General features: G+C 39.1%; 2 long non-coding RNA genes across 3 annotated transcripts in view; one reads left to right on the forward strand and one right to left on the reverse strand.

Annotated features, from left to right (window-relative positions):
* LOC106030981 (uncharacterized) overlaps positions 1 to 20,322 on the forward strand; it is a 31,982-nt gene extending 11,660 nt beyond the window's left edge. The window contains exons 1-3 of one of the 2 annotated variants that reach the window (XR_010831968.1): positions 3,296 to 4,427; positions 17,521 to 17,630; positions 18,910 to 20,322. This is a non-coding gene — a long non-coding RNA (uncharacterized lncRNA). Of the gene's footprint in view, positions 1 to 3,295; positions 4,428 to 17,520; positions 17,631 to 18,909 lie in introns of those variants that run through there. The other variant, XR_010831967.1, reaches the window with a different exon arrangement.
* LOC106030982 (uncharacterized) lies at positions 4,700 to 10,842 on the reverse strand. Its single transcript, XR_001204048.3, has 3 exons — positions 10,546 to 10,842; positions 9,031 to 9,120; positions 4,700 to 5,020 (listed from the first exon to the last, which is right to left on the reverse strand). It is a non-coding gene; the product is annotated as an uncharacterized lncRNA (long non-coding RNA).
* Positions 20,323 to 22,579: the final 2,257 nt, after the last annotated feature.

Raw genomic sequence — 22,579 nt, forward strand, 5'->3', positions numbered from 1 at the left:
TTCTGAGACGAAGAATGGGTAGATGCTGCTAGCAGCTGATAAAGAACATTTCACTTAAGGTTCATTTGTATTGTTTTGTGTCATTCTAACAAATTGCTTGGCATCCACTACAAAATTTGTACTGGAAGACAAATTTAGTGCAAATGTAGCAGTAATGATAATTAGACTTTCTTAGTATATAAAACTTAGTGTGTCAAAAAACAAAAAAACTATAACTGGATGGACTCAAAGCAGAAATTTATTCATGTAATTCTTTCAAATGTAACATTTTATTGAAAGAAGTGGAGTCAAATGAAATTTAATTTAAAAAGTGTTTCAGTTTGAGAAGATTACTGTAATTCCCTCCATTTACATAGGACTGTTCATCTGGAAGAATTGTTTCCTATACTGGTTTGCATTCTATTCACTTTGCATACATACCAAAATGCTAATATAAGTTGCAGATAAAATGTTTTAAGAGTTAGACTTCTACTACTGCACAAAAGGAGTAGAAAGCTAAAGAACTACCTGGAAAATAATTGTAGGTACATGAAATTCATTGATAGTCTTCTGTTGTCAGTTAGGATCTCCTTGTGACCATTGCTTCAGAGATTAATATCCCTTTACTCTCTAAGTGTCTTTAACACTCAATCAGCTAACCTAGCCAGTCAAGGGCCCTCTGTAATGTACAGAAGGCCAGGGATGTGTCTGGGAGGTGATGTACCTCAGATGTCTGGGCTGCTATCACAGAATAAAGTATGGTCCAGGAGAACCTCTCTTCCCTCCCCACTGCTGGTTATTTGTGACTTAGACCAGGCCACCTAGGTTTTGGAGGGCTAAGAGGTAGTCAAAGTGACCCAAATCCTGACTGGTTCACAGACAAATAAATCTTGTCTATTTCCACACTTTTAATTTAGACTCCTTATATACCTGAAAGCCTTTATCAAAGCAGGGAAAATCAGAGCATGTGGAAGTTGCATTGGTCAAAGTAATTCCTAGAAGCTTATTACAGAAAAAAAAAAAAAGTTCTCTAAAAAGTCAAGTATAAATTTTAGTGCCCAGCAGGCCTATTTTCAAGAGCAGCAGAACTTAAGGACAAAATTTCCCTATGGATTTTTCTTGGTTTTACTGCAAATGTCAGCCACCAGACACTGACACATAAATAAAGAGAAAAAAAAAAGTGAGGTACATTGCCTGATGTGCTTGTATTTCCTGCTGATGTAGGTGAACCATGTAACAACCACAATCTGTGCTGGCTCCTTTTCTGCCTTAGGGAAATAGTTACTGAAACCAGTCATTTGCTAGAAAAATTAGATGATTGAGCTTTGAAGTCTCTGTCTTCTCTGCTTCCCTCTCACTTGCTTTTCTATTCTTCTCTACTTCCCTCTCTGCTTTTCTATGAAGTGCACGTAGAGCTTTGTGTTGGAGAGTCCATACAACCCACAAAAGGAAATAAGGAAGCATATTGATAGCATTGCTGAAATAACATCTCTCAAGGCATGAGGACCATTGTAGGAACAGAGAGGATGATGATGGAGAGGACAGTCATTCTCTTTTTAAATTTAATTTTACTAGGTACTTTAACAAATATTGAACTTCAAACGTGAAATAGCCCATTTAAGCCAAAGTAGAATCCTGAGATGGGACCTTTGTCAACAGAGCTTTTATGTAAGAAAACTTCCAGAGAGTGCAGTGAATTACCGCATGTACTAAAACAGATGAGCTGGTAGCCTCTGGCTCCCAGAGGGGAATAGCTTGCAATCATTGCATGAGTCATGGAGACAGGCAGATACAAATATTCTTGTTAGCTCAAAGGAAAAAAGAAGTTCTGCACTGGAGATCAGCATTCCCATCAGGCCACCACCGTGCCACATCTTGTATACATTCCTTGCTCAATGCCAATAAATAGGTCATTTGGGAACAATGTACTCCAAAGAATTATAAAACTGTAGTAAAGGGTATTAACTGCCACACTACTAATTTTTCTAATTATTTTCAAAGATACTGCTCAAAGGTTTGGGTTTAGATTTAAACATACTATGTCTAATTCAAAGTAGAAATTCTAAGGTAATGTGATTGCAGCTTTGAAAAGGTTTGCACATCCTTTCACAGATTGACTGTAGAATAGACAGCCCTTTAGAATAGAAGTTGGTTGCTTTTTTTTTTTTTTTCTGTTGTTCTCTAAAAAGAAGTCTTTTGGCTTCTCAGAATGAAGGTTTATAATGCTACCAGGGGGAAGAGCAGAGAGAAGGAACAGGAAAAGACTGATGGACTTTTCTTCCATGAATTTTTCTCCTTGCTTCTGAACTCTACATATTTCTTTGACCTCCTCAGCTTCCAAGACAAGGATTTCTACAGCGTAAAAGTTCTTCCTTTTGTGGTTCTTCCTTTATCTGTTGTCGTCTGACTGCCTGTCCCAACCTGCACCCCCCCCCCCCCCCCCCCCCAAAAAAAAAAGACCTTTTAAAGGCTGGGGAGATGTGTTTGGTTTTGCTAATGTTCATGCATGTTACATAGCTGTTGTTTAACAATGGATGGATTCAACTTTTTGGACATTTGAAATGATAAGTAATGAATCATTCTGGCTGGTTACCTGAGTTACATATCCATGAACACTTGAAATATAATGCATACAGAGAAGAGGAATGATACAAAGCACAACAGTACAGCCAGAGGCAGGCAAATTGGAGGAAACTAAGTTTTGTCTAACTGCTTGGCAATTATTTAAATAAAAACATAGAATTAACTAACAAGGTACAATAGTAGTTTGAACTAAGAGGTTGTCTTTCTCTTGTCATGTTTCTCTTTCTTTGGTTGTTTACATTTTTGAAACTTAGAGACATAAAATTAGATCTCTTTCAAGAACCAGAATACAGCCCTTTTCTTCCAATCCCTTTGTTCTTTAGGGACAAAGGCACTGACTGATTGCAGATTCAGATCAAACAAAAACAAGGTACAGTAACATAACAGAAAGAGCCTCTTTTACTGTGCAGTTTACTATGTAATCCCTTGAGTACCATGCAGAATATCTCAAATAGGCTGGCTTGCATTCTCACTCTTCCAGTATGCCACACATGCCCTACAAATGTTATTGTGAAATTTATTGTTATATCACTGATGATGAGAAATGCACCAGAAGCTTGACTTCTAGAGACTTGATATTACTGAATTGATTTTTCTCTTTATAACATTTCCTATCTTTTTAAGGGATCTTCTTGACATTTCAGAGTTCTCAAAAAATGTGTGGCACCTTCTTGACTGAAATAAACAGGGTTTCTGTCACTGATAATGGCAAAATGAAATAAAAATACAACAGAACCTGGATTTATGGCCACCCTGAGTGAAAACTTTCTTTGTACGGTTTTCATGTGCTTTTCATGGAACATAGTGAAGAAGTGACAGTCAAAAAAACATAGCATCATTGACTGTCATTAAATTCTAAGAAAAAATATCCCCATTTGCTTATCCTGACCAATAAATTTTAAATCTTACCAATGTTCATTTGTCTTTGTCTTTGCTGAACTGGCTGTAAGGAGAAGTGGATTTCTGAGACTTATTGAGACACTTATCTCAGCCTGAGCCAGTCAGATGTTACTGACTCTTTGAAATACCTTCCGTCAGACATGAATTCTAATCAGCCACAGATGTTTATTTTCATTCACTGAAGACTTGAAACCAAAAGCTAGAGGTGGCAAAGCTCAGTCTTGCTAATCTCCTAGGTGTCCTCACTTTGCTAAATTTAATCAGTGGCTGCTGGTACTGACCTTTCTTTCCTTGACATCAGGAAGAGGATGGACCTACTGAATTCATCTCATCCAGCCTGATGAGGAGGCCTACAGTTCCAGAGTAGTACACTCCAGAGAGTGTAGTATGTAGATAATGACATTAATTCCTTCTCTAATGATCAAACACAAATGACTCCATTGACGCTGATTGTGAGGTGGACAAAAATCCACAATGGAAATGCTGGAGTAGAAAAAAAGTGAATGCAGCACTAGTGCAGATCCTTCCCTGCAAGTGAAGAAAAGTGGAAAAAAAAATTGTGCATGGATACAGAAAAAAATTACATCCTGGAAATTATGGATATTATTTTCTCTTTTTCAAGACTAACTGGAATGCATGTATTTTTACACATGAAGTAATACAGAATGTTATAATATAAGTGTATAATTGGAATCGGTCTGACTGTCTGAAAAATGAATTAGAACATGATACAAAACTCTGAAGTCCATATTCATTCATATGAGACTCTCAAATAAACATGAAGATATTTTTTTTTCCCTTCTCTTAGATGCCTGACAACTCCACAAAAGACCACAATATTTGATGATTATGGAAGTAATAAGGGAGAGGAACAAGAGAGAGGAAAAGCTGAAACAGGCTTTGATATACATTTGTGTTCTAGGGGAAGCAAATTACCTCCAAAATATGGAAATGAAGACACAGGGGTAAGACTTCACTCTCTAAGGATGTATCTTGGAGAAACAGCACTTTTGTTTGGGAGCTGGATCTGAATCAAGCTCAGTCTCTCTCTTCTTCTCCTGCCTCTCCCCCCCCCCCCCCCCCGATATAAAAGCAAGCTGGATAGGGATTTAAACTATGTTCTGAGTATGATTGTTAGTGTTTGTTGGTTATTGTTTGTTTGTTTGTTTCCTTTTAAATGTAGTTTTAGCTTTTTAAACAAGAACATCGAGATTATGACTTCATAGTGACAGTAACTCTAAACAAAGACTTGTTGCACACAAAATAGTTGAGAAGCTTAGCAAGCCAAGACAACTTTTGTGATCCCAGATTAGAAACCATTTTCTTCAGCTTGGTTTGGTAGCTGGTTTTACCAGGACTTGGGAACAGTTTTTCTGACAAGCAGTATTCATATCCCTTCAGCCCAGGAGCACTTGAGACAAGGTACCAATAGCTGCAGGAATAACCCTTATTGATGTATCATGTTTCTGTCACGTCCAGAAAGCTTTTGTAGGGTTTCACTTAACTCGAGTTATTTTCCCCATGGACACCTATGTCTGCATTCTTTTGTATAACTTCCCTGTGAATAAGAGAAAAAGACATCAACCAATTCACTTAAACTCAAAGGGACATGACAATCAAATCATGACAATTTAACCACTAAAAATGTTTGGTTTCATTCTTCAAGTACAAAGGGAGCCTAGGCAAACATCTAGAGCTAAGCAAAATTAATCTCAGCCTCCAGCAGGAGGTACATACATTAATAGATGACAGACTTAACATTAATCAGATCATGTGCCCCACATACCTCCAAACATGCTTGAGTGGCAAAACAGTGAAAACATTATTGAATTGTTCAAGTTTATGCCAAAAAGACCCCTTCTGCAGATGTAGCTATGATATGGCTTGCTGTTTCTCCAGAAGAAGAATTCAGTGGTTGCTGGATGTTAGCTGGGTTCTGTGTTTTTTGCTTGTGGCAGCTAACCAAGTGGAACACACAAAACACAACAGGCCTTTTAGGCCTGGTGTCAGGCTATGAAATGACCCTATAAACTGGGCTGTGGCTAACTCTTCTCATGCCAGGGTGAAGAAATCAGTCTGGCAATTATCTTTTTTTTTTTTTTTGTCTTATCTATTCTCATCCTCTCAAACCAAGACACTGCCCTGCATCTGTTTGTTTCCCATAAATATACATGTCCTTTCTCAAATGTAGCAATCTGAGTATTATTAGCATAGAAATGATATCAAGAAGTATATGTAAAAGCCATTTCCTTTACTCTCTCCTTGAAATTATGATTTAACTGCTTCAATAAACAGCAAAATCATTTCTTGCACACATCATTACCATTGAAAAGATTAAGATAGTCTGGCGATCAGAAAGAGATAAATCTCCCGCACAGAAGAGCAACTTCTGCATGCACCCATCCACCCCAAATCCCAACATGTTGCCCCTCCTTGCTAAGAAATGTCTATAGCTTTCCAGAAGCTGTCTTTTGAATGGTGTCTCCCTGCTTCTGGCCAAGCAGCCCTGGGGGTTTTGAAGGATGAGCAAGAAAAGGCAAAACCAGGTCATTAAAAACCCACCATCAACACACACACATAACTGGGAAAGTGCTCTGCTTGTAAACTACCCAGAGCTCAGGAAAATAAAGAAGTCTCTCATATGATTTCCACAACCAGGGAAGAGGCTGAGAAGGGCCAATATTTCAGTGTCTAGTCCATTTTTTATTTCAGCTGTGCCTGTTTTATTACACAGAAGAATGTGTTAGGATTTGCAATGGGTAGTGATAGTTTATTATCCCAAAGAACGTATTGGACAGCTTCATTACACAGACAATAGATTCATTTAGCTGGTGCCTATCTTTTGTGAGACAAGTTTTAAGAGCAGTCTATTGCTTCCTGTGCATTTGATGAAAATATGCTTAGACTGTTTTCTCTAAACACAAGTTCATTTGATAGGTTCCATGTCCTAATTATAACATTTCACTGCACATAATATTGAACTCAAGAAAGAGCTATTATCCCTTCTCTGCTCAACGCTCAGTACAGTGAGGTCATTTTCCTGATTGAGGTCTCACCACTCTTTTATGATGCAAATTATTTTAGAATAATAATAGAAAAAATATTTCTCATTGATTATGAAGTTTAAGCTACTTTGTAAGGAATATATGGTAGTTTGCACTGTGTCTTATACATCTACGCAGAGCAAAATTGCAATGATCCCTATCTTATGCATAATGCTATATATGAGGTGTAATGTTTTTCTTGAGCCTGCTGTGTCTTTGTCTGTAAGTCTACATTGCATTACAAACACTCATTTGCTAAAATAACTTTAGGTATGTCATCCAGAGCTATGTACTTGGCAATCTCACATTACTGCTGAAAGCTCTGAGTCTATTCTGGCAATCTTTGATTTCACTTAGTGAGCTCCTAAGCTTGCAGTGATGTTGGTAGCTAGCTGGCAAATGAGCTCCAGCAGTATTAACCAGAAAATCCAGGCTGCACACAAATACTCTTCTGCTGTGCACATCCGACCTTCACTGGTCAAAGCCACACAGGCACAAACTGTTGGGTAATCTCTGCTGTTTCTCACATTTTGTCTGCCTCTTTTTCTTTTCTTCCTTTAAAGGCAGGAAAGTAGTGCAAAGAGAAGGCATTTTTTCCCTGACCTCATTTGGATATCAAGGACAACTCCTATATCCTTAGGGAATAGACAAGTATGTGGGTTGAACATGCTGCTTGACATAATTTGTCTTCATGAAAACACTTGACTTGTCAAAAGCAAACACCTGCAAAAAATGTTTGGGCCTACTATAATTCTGTTGCTAGATTGGCCTTATTAATTACTTCTTAAGAAATTTATGTTGTCTCTCGTAACTGCACACTGCTTTGTTTTTGTAGTTTATATCTTTCTTATGCTGTTGTCCCAGTGTAGTCACAAAACCTGCAGTATTCAAAAACCCAACTATTACTGTGCTAGGCTAGGCTAGGGTAGAAGACAAGTTTCAAGGCTGCTTGAATTAGTTGGTAGTTTCTTTAGACTTGGAGGTTTGAGGGTTTCTTTTTTCAGCATGCTGGTAACTTAACACCTTTTTCTATATTCAGAATGGGCTTGGAAAGTGATGAGCCACAAACAAATTGAAAGATTTGTTTCCCAGCTTAAACATCATGATCAGATTTGTTTACTCTTGTGACTGCAGCATCTCCTATTATGGGTGTGTACACCAAAATGCTATTTGAATTTTATATCCCAGGGTAACTAGGGATTACTTCAGAGACAATAACTGCACAATGCTATGTTTTTGTTGCTCTGTAGCTTTAGATATGTTGGATTGATATGAAGGACAGACAATATAATTGGATCATTCAGAATTTAAGGTTATTGTTTATCATCAGTGGTGATAAACGCCACAAATTATGTTTAGAGTTTTAATATTTGTGCTTCTGTAGGGTAGAAAAATATTTTCCTAAAAGTAATTCCTGGGGAAATACTATATTTTCCCTGGATAATAGTTCTATACAGTTGTTTGAGTTAAAGTTGTTTAAATGTCTTGCTTGTATTTCTTTATCATAATATGCTTTAATGATTTATTTCTTAGCATTTTGTTACCAGCCCACACATTCAATTTTAAGTGAAATGTTATTCCACCAGGTTTTAAAAATAAAATATTTATATTTGAGCACTCTAAATAGCGTGACAATATACATTTAACATGTTAAATATGACAAATACCTTTCAGTATTTCTAAGGATCTGTTGATAGTTATGTTCATTTTTAAATCTTTTAATTAATCATTTTTAATTCTTTTAAATTCTCTTCTGAGAGTGGAAGCCCCAAGGCAGTGCAAGGACAATGGCACATGGTGGACAGTGAAAGCAAGTTCACAGCAATATCAAGTCACATGGGAAGCATGAGGCAGCCAGTGGTGAAGCCCTTGTGTAATTTGCAGTTGCTTTGCTGTCTGGTATGAGTAGGGTATGTTGTGGGGTGTGATAACAGAGTCATTTCAGGAATAGCTGCAGAGGTGTAAGAAATGACCCTGTCTGTGCTCTTTAGCCACTCAAAATGAAGTTACCTCCTCCTTCACAAAAAAAGTTTCTAATCCAATTCACTGCAAAGTCACCTGGGTTATGACTTACCCTTGCTCATGGTCTACCTGCTGTTACTCTGAAATGGAATGGTAGCGTGTGTGTGATTCTTCACAGTGTATTGCAATCTCCAGCCTGGTAGTGTCTTAAACCATTCTGTCTAGACCCAGAAAAGCTCCATTAGTGAGACTATGCTATATAAAGGAGGTCAAAAGAACCCATGTCCCAAACAACTCTGTACTTAAAAACTTCACTGTTCCTAACTTAGTTCTGGCAGTTCTACCTTATGCAACCAAATACCAGTTACTGGAAAACCTGTGGTAGAATTGCAAAAGCTACCAGAACTCTGAGATGAGCTTTTGTACTGGTAACAATGAACAACATTGACATTGAACTATTCTTTTTTCTGTTTGGGAAAAAATAACAGCTCAGCATAGACACTCTTGGAAAGAACAAGCCTCCTCTGTGTCTAGCTTGGGGCAATCAAAGGTGCTTACATACCCTCTCTGTCCTGGCGTAGGAGGCAGATGCATCAACGCAGTTAATCCTCTTCTGCATCACTTTTCTTAGTGTCTCCTGCTTCTGTTAGATCTGGAAGATGGAGGGGAGACATGAGTACAGGTGTATTTATAGAGTCTCAAATGTAAGAGACTTGCCCTGTGAGTGGATATTCATGTTTTACTATGAACAAATCTCAATTTATCAATATATTAGCAACCAATTCACTACTAAATACTTTCTTGCAATCTTACCTTCAGCCTCTGCAAGAACTGAGGACAGTACAAAAGACATCTAAGGATGATATATCATCAGCATGCCTATCACCTGGAAAATTTGCTGTTTGATCCCATGGACTTTGAGTAAAAGCTTTTAAGATGTTCCCAAGATCTAATAATTCCTCAGTCTCCTCTGTCATAAAGACTGAGAGACGTACCAGTAATCACAATATAAAATGTCACTTGCCTTTGAAGGTTCAGTTGCTTAGACTTGGTATCCTCAAGTGTTAATGTAACATCACTACAAAACAAAGCCTTCTATATACCCAGTTACTGGCAGAAGAAAATAGTGGGGAAATGTTTCTTCCTTTTCTCTCCAGCCCTTAACTGTACAAAAGCAATTGGGACAGCTATAAGCAGCCTCCCAAGAGTAAGACAAAACAAAATGCCAGCTATACTCAAGATCTTCTTGAGAAATATGTGCTGGTTCCCAAAGATTCATACATGGCTTTAAAGTCAACTGCTGCTGCTGTGACAATTGGTGAGTGACCAGCAGCCTTGGGTTGCATGGTGCTGTTAGCTCAGGACAGTGACTGAAACCCTTGTGTCTTAAAGAAGAGATGGCTGTGGTTCTTAAGGTTAGTTTGTCTCTATCCCATCTTCTCCTCAGTGAAGATCCAGCAACATGGAGCCTGGCTCTCCCCACCTCTTTCCTTTTCTTATTGCCTACACATAAGCATTTTGCTTTGGGGAAGATGGGAACATCCCATCTCCACTGCTGTGGAGACAACAATGAGGAAAGGTAAATGCAGGTTGGAAGTTTCCTGGAGCTTCTCACCTTCCATCTCTCCAATGCCCTGCGTGCATATTGGACTGCTCTTCTTGCTTATTTTACCAGTGCTGATCCATCCTTCCAGCCCCTGACTTAATGCTTCCAATTTCTTTAAAGATAAGCTCTGTCAGAAGTTTGAGTGTCACGGTGGATTCCCCTCTGACAATGCCTGTAAGTTAGGTTTTCCCTGTCTTTCTGCTATCTCACTCCTCTTATATGCACCATATATCAACACTGGGCCCCAAAACAAGCACAAGGTGATAAGAGAAGGAAAAATGATGAAACTAACGCTAATAAATAATAAAAAATGTAGGGTTTATCTATTTCTTTAAATAGCTTGACTTTCTAAGACCTCCTGGTATGTAATTACCACAAGATAAGCTCTGCAGAAATCCACTCAAGCCTCATCCCAGCAACATATAGGTTTGTCTGCAACTGCTCACTCTAGCAGATTCTGGCTTTGTTTACCTCTGGGCAGGATGACTGGACAGATTAATGGACTGAAGATGTGTGACTGAGATACAAATCAGCTTATGTAGCACATCCTAACATTCTGCTCCCTTCAAGGAGCAGATGTTATATGTCACAGCAAGATAGAATTTTGGTGTAAAAACAGAATCCTGGCCTCTGCCCTTTGTAGAAGAGGGATTTTCCTTAACCAAGTTTGGAAACAACAAGTGCAATGAGGCAGTGCTCTTTTGCCCTCCCAAAAGTAAGAGAGAAACAGAATTGTGACTTTGCATCCTTCGTTTCCAATTTAACCACTTTTTTTTTTTTTTTGGAAATTACTGTAATGATTTGCGTATACTGGGTTGTGTCTCTTAATTTTATATTGTTTTCAAGTCTACTGCCTTTAAGTCACTGTGCATAGTCTCAGCTGTGTGTACCTGTATTGGGAGACTTACCCAATAAATAGGTAAAGTGATAGGCTTACTAGATGTGCTACACAATTCATACCTACATCAGTGTATTCACAATTTTATCTGTGTTTCCCAGTGCAGCTAGTTTCTTCTTTAGTTTATAATAGTGTGATAGTGATTGCTGAAGTTCAAAGTCCTATGCACTTTTTCTCCTGTGTCAGCCAATCTATCACTCATTTTTTAAGGTATGAGAATAACAGAAGTTAAAATCAAATTATTTTTAATGCTCACTGATAGCAGATTTAATCTTATCTCCTTTTAGAGATAGAAGCATAAAGGTCATACGGTAAAACATTCTAGAAACAGCTAGAAAAAGCTTTTCTTTGTCTTTGTAGACCTAATTGTGTGATTTCTCCTCTCATTCAGACTGATAACTTAAGAGAAAATAATAATAATAATAATGATTAAAACAAACAAACAAACAACAATTCAGCTCTGTGGCATGGGATTCTCTTATACTGCAGAGGCTGAGACCTCATTGAAGATGTTCATTCTCATTGGTAGCACTATAGGAAGGTATCACTGACAAAGAGCCAGAAATTCTTACCCCTGTGAATAACAACACCTCAACAGATTTTTCCCACTGTTAATTTGCTGTAGGTCCTTAGAACAACTTCTGTCTATGTTCATTGGCATTTAGTTTGTCTCCACCCATGCAGAGCTGTGTCTTACAGTCAGGACAGGCTGTAGAACTTTGAATAGTCATTTCACAGTATTCTATATATGTTTTTTTCCTACGAGATACTTAACATGTGACAAATGATGTAAAATAAAATCCTTGTAAAACATTTGTCTGTAGGTTCCATTTGAGTTAGTAGATTAATATTGATATTTGGTAGGGAAAGACATAGTTTAAACCAGCCTACTAATTTTTGTGGGAATTACACACTGATTTGTCTTCACCTGAACTTTTATCTAATATTAATTCCCATAGTACAGGTAAGAAGATTGTGTGGATCTTGTTTCTTCTCTTTCTTTCTGAGAAGAAGACCTTATATTCTCCTTGAAGAATTGTATGAGCCCATCCATGCATTAGGTCAACAACAAAGTTAGAGGTTATTTGTCTTGATTTCTTCTGGAATATTCACCAGACTTGCTCAAAACATATTAAAATGGGCAGCTTCTCTTTTAGAGATATCATAAGATCAGAGAGCAAGCTGTACAAGCTAGAGAGTGATCAAGCCATTGGTTGGTGGCAGATGGCCTTCCTGATTCCTGAAAACCTCAGTGACTGCTGTTTTCTGCAGTGGTCTCATTCATTGTGCTTACTACCCACTCTCTTCACCTTGAATCTGTTTGCTCAGCACCCTTTTCCTATAGGCTGCTGACTCCAAAACATCCAAACTCTTATGCACTGGGGTAGCTTGCTTATTTCAGGAAAAACATGTCTGTTCTGGAAGTTATGACTCTACTTGACAGCTTTACCAGATTGAGACCAAAATACTCAACCCCTTTGAGAGTGGGATTGTCCTGGTGGAATCCATGTGGTTGCCAATTAAATTAAGGCTCTGTTGCATTTATAATAAAGAATCAAATCCTGATTTTGTACATGGAAAGGTGGGAGTTGAACAACTATATAATAAACAATAAGGAGTCACAAACTTGCCTTGGAACTAATTCCTGTTTTAAGTAAACTCTGTAAAATGCCGGCTTTCAGTTCCAGTTTATACATCTCCAAGAAGTACAACTGTTGCTGTCAATACCACAGAGCCAGAAGAAGTTCTGTTTCACCTCCTGCCCTATTACTCAGCAAAGGACTATTCATAACTGCCCAAAATAAATATGACTTTATAACATAAGGCCTTTACTATGTCTTGCCATCCATCTATCTTTTTGAAATATTTCACTATTTATTTTTATGCATTTATTCTCCCTCTTCTAGCATACCGCTTTTTAAGTAACATTGTCTAGCGCTATGAATTCATGTATAAAGGAAAACACTTAAGGACTTCTTATTTTCTTTAAGTGAATGAGAAAATGCACGGTTAATGCAAGCAAAAAAACATCACCAACACAAACAACAACAACAAACAGACCAAAACACTGGTATACTTTTTCATCTCTTGCTAACAGCACCATTATTAGTCTTTGACCATATTGGCAAAAGAAGGTAAGAGGTACATCAAGGAACAAGAAAATACAGTCCTGCAGGTCAAACGTTGGCTTTCAGGAATGGTGTCAGAGGCAAACTGCAGTACCTGTTCTCTTTTCTCTAGTGTTTGCTCTGCAACAGAGCTCAGACCTTGACTTCAGTCCTATTCCAAAACAAAAAACATCATTGATTATTTCTCTATAATTAAAAGAAATTTCCTCTTTCACACAAAACATCAGGATGCATTTTGTTATGTAGCTTTGTATGCTCATTTTTTTTAATAAACTTTTTTTTTTTTTCCACCATTTATAAATCATGAAACATAAAGGTGTTCATTTCTTTCTTATTCTCAGACATAGTACTGACCTGAGTTCAGGAACAAGAGAGTTGCAGGCAGGATATTGATATATTCTGATATTGCATCTTACAGCAACAAAGGGAGAGAAACTGTTGCAGTATTTTGGATATTTCTAATATAAAATAAATAAATAAATAAATAGAGAGCAACAATTTCAAAGCCCAGAGAAATTTACCTTCCTCAGCACATGTGATATTCTCCCTTGCATAAAATTTCTAATGTTTTCTGCAATATAGAAATCTCCCTTGATTTTTTTTTTTTTCCCACTGGGGGAGTAAAAGACTGGATTAGCATTTGGGCTGTGTTCTAGGTCACTAAATTAGTGATATTACAATGCAATGCATCTGATGCTACATGCTACACCAAACCATTTTTTATTTTGGTTTAGTTGTAAAAAGATAACCTGGGGAAAAAGAAGACAAAAACAAAAAAAAAAACCACAGGTGGAATATATCCTCCAATATAAAACTTAATTTGACTCTACTATAACTCTAGTTAGCGCACCTCTCTGATTATATTCCTCACCTCAGAGGGAAAGCAAAATCAGAATTGTGTACTCTTCAAAGGTAAAATCCACAGAGAGAAATGTTAACGTTTATATTATTCCACTGCCCTTTAATTCAGATCCAGATTTAACATTCTAAATTACCATCTTTAGGTGATCTATTCTCTGAAAGTCAGAAAGTCCTATTATGTATGCTCATTTCAGTGTTGTTCAGCCACTAATGCTCACAACAATATCATGAAGTTATGATATGGTTCTTTATTTGCCAAGATTTTAGCCTTCTTCCACTCAAAGTTGGAGTCACATTGGAAAAATCAGCATGGCACTTGGGTGTGGTTTCCTTCAGTATTCAAATGCCCAATAATAAACTTTTATAATGTCAGCTATACACAACTCCATGAAGCACAACTGGCTTTTGTAAAAAATCCTTGACCATGTATAACAACATCTTCTTTCCAGAGAAACATAGCATTTATAATAACCAACAACCAGGAGTAATGTGACATAGTACTCTAAATGTGGATCAACATTTCAGTGCTCCAATAAAATTTGATTTGCCTCTGAGGTGCTGCTGTGTCAGTGTGGATCTGGAGCTTTTCCCTTGGGGTACGAGTTCCTGCTCTGGCAAGTGAACACTCATCCACTACATCCATTCTTTTCCAAGAGCAGTTCCCAAATGTGCCTACAAATGATTTGTCTGAGTGAAGGGTGCTTGTAGACACTTGAAAGTCAGGTAAAGGGAAGTCATCCAGTGAGGTCTTCCCAACTGTAAAATTAAGTTATTAATCTAGTCACCATATTGGATGATGTTTTGGGATACCCGAAACCAGGTCTTGCATTCCTTTCTGCCCTGGAAATGTCCCCTGCCATCCACCGTGTTGGATGAAACCATACAGCCCTGTGTTTTGTATCCCTGAGTGCAGAGGTTAGTGGCTCTTCTCACCGCATTCCTCCTCTCAATCTCACTGGCTCATTTCACCCACTGTTTCCCCTTCCTGCTCAAGCTGGCATTAGTGATTTGTCAGGAAAAGGTTTAGACTAGCTCTGCTTCCCTGGACATGGTGCGAACCAACCCATTGAGGTGAAACAGACTCTCTGGTGATGGTGAGGGTCTTCTTCTTGTAGACACCTTGGATGGTCAAGTGTTCACTCGAGAGGATTAGGTGTGCCTGTGAAAGAAAATGAAATCTCTCCCTATCCTTCCCCACCCTGAAAATGATAACCTTGCACAGGAGGAAACTCAATGCTTATGCTTGAGACACAGGAGACACAATATTGCAATCATTTTCACTCTTTTAATTCTTCACAAATTGAATACAATTTGAATCCCAAATGATTAGAATGAAGAAAAGCAGGAAGGAAAGACTGTAGAAGACGACTAAATGGAAGAAAAAAAAATGCACACACACACTGCTAAAAACAAACAAACAAAAACAAGCAAACACCTCTCCCTTAAATTTAGGTACTTAAAAGGAAAGTTAAAATGACATCTATCCCCTCCACAGGCACATTTCTTCTCTAGGGCTTGCTGGGAAAAATGTAGTGGCAGGAAGGTAACTACTGATTCACATAGACTTGCCACAGATGTCAAGCAGGTCACCATTGTTTTTACTGATGCCTGTATTAGGAGTTTTATCCCACTATTTACGTTTCTTTACAGAGAAGAAAGAAAAAAAAAAGTTATTTGGTGGTATAAAGGTGGCTTTACATGCTCTGGTTTCCATAAGATGTCACTGCTTATTCATATACCTCTCTGTGGGTCTTGAAAGAAGGTGGGATTGAAGCAGTAGGTGAGGGGTGATAGTGTTCCTGAAATTACCTGTACAGTAGATTCAAAAGCATTATTTGAAATGCCCTTTTATTTAACTGACAGCAAAAAGTAGTTTTAAAGGGACATTTTCTCACCCCTACCTCTCTCCAAATGAAGTAGTCGGAGGGCTCTGACCTCTGGAGACCTGATTTGAATACCTAGCTTTGACTAAGAGTGTTCTGGGGTATGCTCATACTGTTTCATCTGAGGATCTTTGTCCCATGCTCAGCCATAGTGCATACAAACTTGTTCTCTCCCTGGATAACAGCTAGACTGAGCCAACTTGCTTCTTTCAGAAAGAAGGCAAGGTGCCAGCAGCAGGATCATTTGCTTTAGGTCCTTTCCAGATTAGAAAGATCAGACGTGATCCAGAACAAGTTTGTTTCCCTCCCCCAGCTCCTTCTCCATAGATATCTGTGTCCTTACATATGCCATGCCATACATCAAGATAGAATACACACCTTGAGCATTCTGTAACAAAGAACCTGTTGGAGGCTGCATTACCACCCTTTCATCACTTTGGACACAGAAAACTTACAAGCACACAAGGCCAACAGGGACAGCAAAGAGCAGAGGCAATGTAGACCAAGGCTTAGGCTGTAAGCCCGTAGCCGGTGCACTCTAGAGGCTGTGAGCTTCTAGTCTTTGACAGTTTGGAAATGAACCACTCCACAGTGTTGTTTTAGGGTATGTGGTCATCCTCAGATGACCAGGCCCAGTTTGGTGATGCTCCCCTGTCTATAAAGATGTCTGTGCTCTCCTGAAGAAAAAAAGCATGGTTGGCCTGTGAATTCAATAGCATTGCTGGGTCTGTTACAGTCACCCAAAGACTAAAGACAAATGCACCAACACACCAAGTTAGGAAAATCTATAAAATCCCGCCAACACCCCACCTCCCCCCACCCAGGAAAAAAAAAAAAAAAAAGCACTGAGTCAGAAGATGACAATGTAGCAAGAACAAGAGTAAGAACAAGGGTTAGACTGTTCCATCCATAGAAGCCAGCTTCCCTGTTTGACTGACTTCTGCCTGACAGACCTGAGGCTAAGGGTGGGATGTGTGTATCTCTTCTAGGCTGCTCAATAATTACCATTCACCTGAGAAAGAATATTCAGAGGGTTGTGTGTTAGTGGCTCATGCTTATGTAAGTGACAGAAATTATTAAAACCTGGACTCCTGACAGCATCTTACCATGTGGCTTTATGTGCAATCAGCTCGTGGCTTTGACATTGTCTCATGTGTTTCACTATCAGTAGTTGATGACTTGAAGAACAGGGTTATTTAAATATTCCTTCCTTTAATTTTGCTCATTCACATAGTGATTCCCCTTGCCGATAGACGAGACTAGGCTGTGAATCTGTGAATCAGAATTTCCATCCCAGAGGGATTGGTGATATCTATATATTTTTTTTTAATAATAATAATATTTTGGAAAGTTAAAATGTTTTGTTTTGACATTTTTGACCGAACTGAATAGTTTTTGCGTTCCCAAATTAGAATGTTTTGTTTGCTGAACTCAGCCAAAGCTTTTTTATTTGAAGTTCATTCAAAATTAACATACCTCTTCCAATGGTGATGCAGATTGCTGGCTTGCCACTTGTTTTGAGAGGAAGCTGCAAAGTGTGAAGGGAAATAGAAGGTGGGATAAAGGAGATTGGACTGTAATGGAGCATGAGAAATAAGTCATGTGAATTCTGACATAATAGAATTTAAAGTGTTCAAGAAGAACATGTTTCTGAACAGAATATTATGCCCTATAGTCATTGTGTCTGGGAGACAGGATCCACTGACAAAGCAGAGGCAAAGGAGTGGGACATTCTGACCCAGCCAGGAACAGCACTAAGTCTCCAGGAGTGCTGTCTTCACAGAGGTAAAACTTCTTGCAGTAGGTCCTCATGTGTTTTGTGCCAAAAGGCAGTCATAACAACCTTTAAAAAACAAAAGGTAATTTTATGGCGTAGGAAAGGGGAAGTGGAAGGGGGAGGGGGAGGGGGAGGGGGAGGGGGAGGGGGAGGGGGAGGGGGAGGGGGAGGGGGAGGGGGAGGGGGAGGGGGAGGGGGAGGGGGAGGGGGAGGGGGAGGGGAGGGGAGGGGAGGGGAAGGGGAGGGGAGGGGAGGGGAGGGGAGGGGAGGGGAGGGGAGGGGAGGGGAGGGGAGGGGAGGGGAGGGTAGGGGAGGGGAGGGGAGGGGAGGGGAGGGGAGGGGAGGGGAGGGGAGGGAAGGGAAGGGAAGGGAAGGGAAGGGAAGGGAAGGGAAGGGAAGGGAAGGGAAGGGAAGGGAAGGGAAGGGAAGGGAAGGGAAGGGAAGGGAAGGGAAGGGAAGGGAAGGGAAGGGAAGGGAAGGGAAGGGAAGGGAAGGGAAGGGAAGGGAAGGGAAGGGAAGGGAAGGGAAGGGAAGGGAAGGGAAGGGAAGGGAAGGGAAGGGAAGGGAAGGGAAGGGAAGGGAAGGGGGAAGGGAAGGGAAGGGAAGGGAAGGGAAGGGAAGGGAAGGGAAGGGAAGGGAAGGGAAGGGAAGGGAAGGGAAGGGAAGGGAAGGGAAGGGAAGGGAAGGGAAGGGAAGGGAAGGGAAGGGAAGGGAAGGGAAGGGAAGGGAAGGGAAGGGAAGGGAAGGGAAGGGAAGGGAAGGGAAGGGAAGGGAAGGGAAGGGAAGGGAAGGGAAGGGAAGGGAAGGGAAGGGAAGGGAAGGGAAAATTAGTGATGCAAATTAGTGATTGCAGAGTTCTCTATTTACCATAATAGAAAATATTTACCATATTACTATTTACCATAATAGAAAAACTCAATACTTAAGACTTTGGTTACTAACTTTTCCAGATCACTGGCAAATGCTCTTTATCCTAAGAAACCCTCAGACTATTTTTTATCCTATTCCAACAGGAAAAATAGTTTTTGAAATTTCCTGTAGGCATTTCCTTGTTAATAGCACAATGCTTATTTTTGACATTTTTTAAACTAAGCTAAGTCCCAGATTTCAGGCTGTTAAATTCCTTCCTTGACCACAACCCCTAGGACATCTAAGTTGTCTTGCAACTGGAGCACTGGGAGTTGAGATTCCCAGGCTCTGTGGCTCTACAGCCTAGCAGCTAATTGAGTCTGTTACAACTTTCACTTCCTCCCTGTATTGACAAACTCTTCTTTTTACTGTATTTAGCCTGAAGTTTCTGAGTGCTTTGACTCACACTGGGCATCCCAGCATTTCAAGCCTCTGCTGTGGAGCTTGGAGACCAGCAATGACTAGAATCTCTTCTAAAACCCTCCACCAACAAGGTACAAACAGTCCAACAGATTAAAAACCCTATTTAATTGGTGGAGAACTAAGACACCTAGCAGAGAGTCTCAGGTGATACTGAAAGCCTTTGGTGGAGCTTAGCCTTTAATGTAACCTGTGAAGTAGAGCACTGTAGGACTCTTTCTCTCACTGAAATAACTACTAGCTATATGTCAAAAACTTCCATACATAAATTACTCGTTATACAGTAAGAATAATATCATCTGTCACTGGAAGGAGGTGTTCAATGCCTTTATACAGTATGAAATTCTCATGATCAAAACCAGCAGAATCACATGGAATAGAGAACAAGTTTCATCATTCCATTGACTTCTCCTAAGTACGTTTCATACTAAATTGGGATTTTCCCTCTGTCTTTGAAGATCACGTTTGATAATTGTTTTTATTGAAGAATGGGCCACAGAGCACCTTTCAAGTCTCTAGGCATGTCTATGAATCAAGGATGGTCACTCAAATGGATTACTAGGATGACAGTGGAAATATTTATAGATACTCATCAACAAAATATTATTTACCAATGCTGGCAAACTTCCAAAGACCAGATTCTAAGTCATGCTGTTCATACACAGTACAGGCTAGAGTTAGGTGGTATAAAGAGCTCAAAATTGTGAATGTAATTTGAGCTACTAACCAAGGAAAATTGACTGAAGATTTGGTACATTTATCCACAATATCCAAATATTTATGTAGGACCATACATTATAAGTTTTGTTCTTGGGTTGGTTCAGAGAGTACAATGCCAGAAAGAAACAACTGCAATGGATGCTTAACAGCAGAAACTAAAAGATATGTCAAATATACTTTTGCTTAAAGTAGAGCCTACCTTGAAATAAATAAACACAGCAAAACATAGCTCATCCTTTACATACAGGATGAAGTGCTCACCTAACTAAGGAGCACAGTTCTCAAAATGTGTTCTTCAAGCATCACACAGTAAGTCCATAGAAACCCTACCTAATGGTGATATGGACACGGGTTCTCTGAGGGCTGGGAAAGTGATGGAGGAAGTACAAGAGGTTATGCAAGTTTTTCTAAGGGTAAATCCAGGTAAATCAACTAATTAAGAGTGAAATAAAACAATGGAATTCTACAAAGTAAGTTAATTTGCTGTATTACTGTCACATGCTGAAGGCTTTATGTGTTTTAGCATACAGTGTACAGTTATCATATGAAAAGTGTGCCATCTTGTGGGAAAATACAAAAAATATCAAACTATGTCCTCGCATTCTGTATACATTATGCAAAATAAAGATTGTGAACACGTTTGAAGGAATATTCAGGTTGTCGTTATTGAAGTCCCCAGGCTGAAAACTAAAGGAACAAAACCTTCAATAGACAGGTTCAACTTTCTGACCTAAAGACTTACCTGGGTTTTGTAATTCTCAGATTGAGATGATGAACTCAGACAGAATATTTATTACTGAAAATTCCAGACTGGCAGACTTTTCACAGTCAGCTGTGGACTCCCACAACAGGCTAATTCTTACCCAAAACAAATCAACATAACCCAGCTAATTCATACCATCCTAAGCTGTCAGCTTTTTAAGAAAAGAGTATGTGTACATGTTGATCAAAAGAGACAGAAATAAAAGTTAAGGGAAAAGGAGGAAAACATAAATACTTGCAGAAAAAAAACTTATATCACCAGGGCCTCAGTCTCTGTGATTCTTGGAAAGAACAGGCTGGAAAGATTTCATATCCAAAAGACTCTGAAGATATTAGCAGAACAAAATGAAAACTAAACAATAGCAATGAATGTCTTGGTTAGAGATCAAATGCTCTACATCTTATCCTTGGATTTATGTAGTTTGGATAAGTGATGCTTTTCAAAAAGATGTTTGGATGTAAGTATTGCTGGACTACTGTTGCTAAGGAGTCTTGCTGTGAGAAGCATCATGAGGCAGTGAAGATGAGAGAACAGCAACATCCATGTGCGGGGTCAGGGCAAACAGGCAAAGAAGAAAGGTAGCGGAAGGTTGTTCTTTAGCAAAGAAAATAATAAATAGTAGATATCTGTGAGAAAAAAAAAAATCTATGTTGCATTCTTTTTCATCCCAGCTGCTAGAGTGTTTTCTCCTCTGGCGGAGTCTGCCCATGGCCCATGCTTGCATGGAGGGAACTCTAGGCCACTGCTTATCTCCTCTCCTCACAGCTGGCTCAATAGCTTTGGCACAGAGCTTCTAAAATATGAGGTTAATCAGCATTTTTACAACTCAGGTTGCTCAAGCCTCAGAGTGGGGCTTACCCTTTGACATGAAAAAGTGTCAGATGGGTCTCATTAGCTGTTCTACATTCTCATAGCCTTTAAAAAAATATATGAAAGAAAATTCCACTGAAATGAATATAAAAGGGAAATAAAACAACAAACAAAAACACAGGTTAGGACAAAAAGCATTGCTATAAAATGATATTTGGGACACACATGCTTCAAATTGAAACATGACTGAGAGATGCTAAATAGTGGAAAGAAAAAAAGATATTACCAACGACTGTCAGAAAACAAGACTGTCAGAAGTGTTAACAATGAATAGAAAAGGTATTTTTTTTATTTTTTTTATTTTTATTCTTAAGTCTCTTCAGATACAACAGTGTCTGATGTACCAAGAGAGATTTTTTGGTCTGTTTTTTTATTTTTGCATTAAGCATGCTAGTTACAAAATAAGGAGAAGGTCCAACATCTAAACAATCAGAGAATTCACGTGATATGTCCAAAGTATTGGCAGAACTTAATCTGAGTGAGTGTAGATCCATAAAATGGAGCAAGATTCATAGAAATGTACTTTAAGTCCAGATGCCAAAGTATGGAGCTTAATTGCTCTCAGTTCCCTGGAAGTCAATAAAGAGAGATAGGCTCCAGAGATTTCCAAAGAATTTTAGTTAGTCTGAATTGCTCTGAAAGGAGCCTAACTCTCCTGACAGATCACAGATGTAAATTAGATACTTCATTTAAATGTCTGAAGTTAAGCATATTGAATCAGGACTTCCCTGTGTCCGTGTTCACAGTAGGGATGTTTTGTTCAGGTAACAAGACTATATCTAGTCCAAATTAAAACTATGTAGCAGTTAGAGGGCATCCAGCAACATAGTCTTCAACCTATTGATCTGCCCTGATTGTGAAAAATTATCACCCATGTAGATGTTAACACGTGTTTGCTGATGCAGCCACTCAACAGAGAAAGTCAGCCTGGACCGAAAGCTGAGTAGGCAGAGTTACACTGTCCCCAGGCTGAGTCATGCAGAGAAAGTTCAGAAAATACTTTTTGTAAAGACCAACATTTCTTGTGCCTGGGTTTGCTAGGAAGAGCAATGAGTGTCAAACATCACAGTCCCCTCAGCTTAACTAAAACATCTGTCCAACACTCTGCTTTGTGGCATGTGGGCTTACCCACTGGCTGACATGCAGGAAAAGCTGGACCAGTGCTGACAATAAGGCTACACACAGATGTAAATTTTTCACTTAAGTCAACAGTGAAGAATGTTGCTTTTGCTGGTACAGAAGAATGTTAGTCTCTAGCAGCAGCACAGTTGTTTA

This window comes from Anser cygnoides, chromosome 1 (genome assembly GCF_040182565.1).
Source record: "Anser cygnoides isolate HZ-2024a breed goose chromosome 1, Taihu_goose_T2T_genome, whole genome shotgun sequence".
NCBI classification, from domain to species: Eukaryota; Metazoa; Chordata; class Aves; order Anseriformes; family Anatidae; genus Anser; species Anser cygnoides.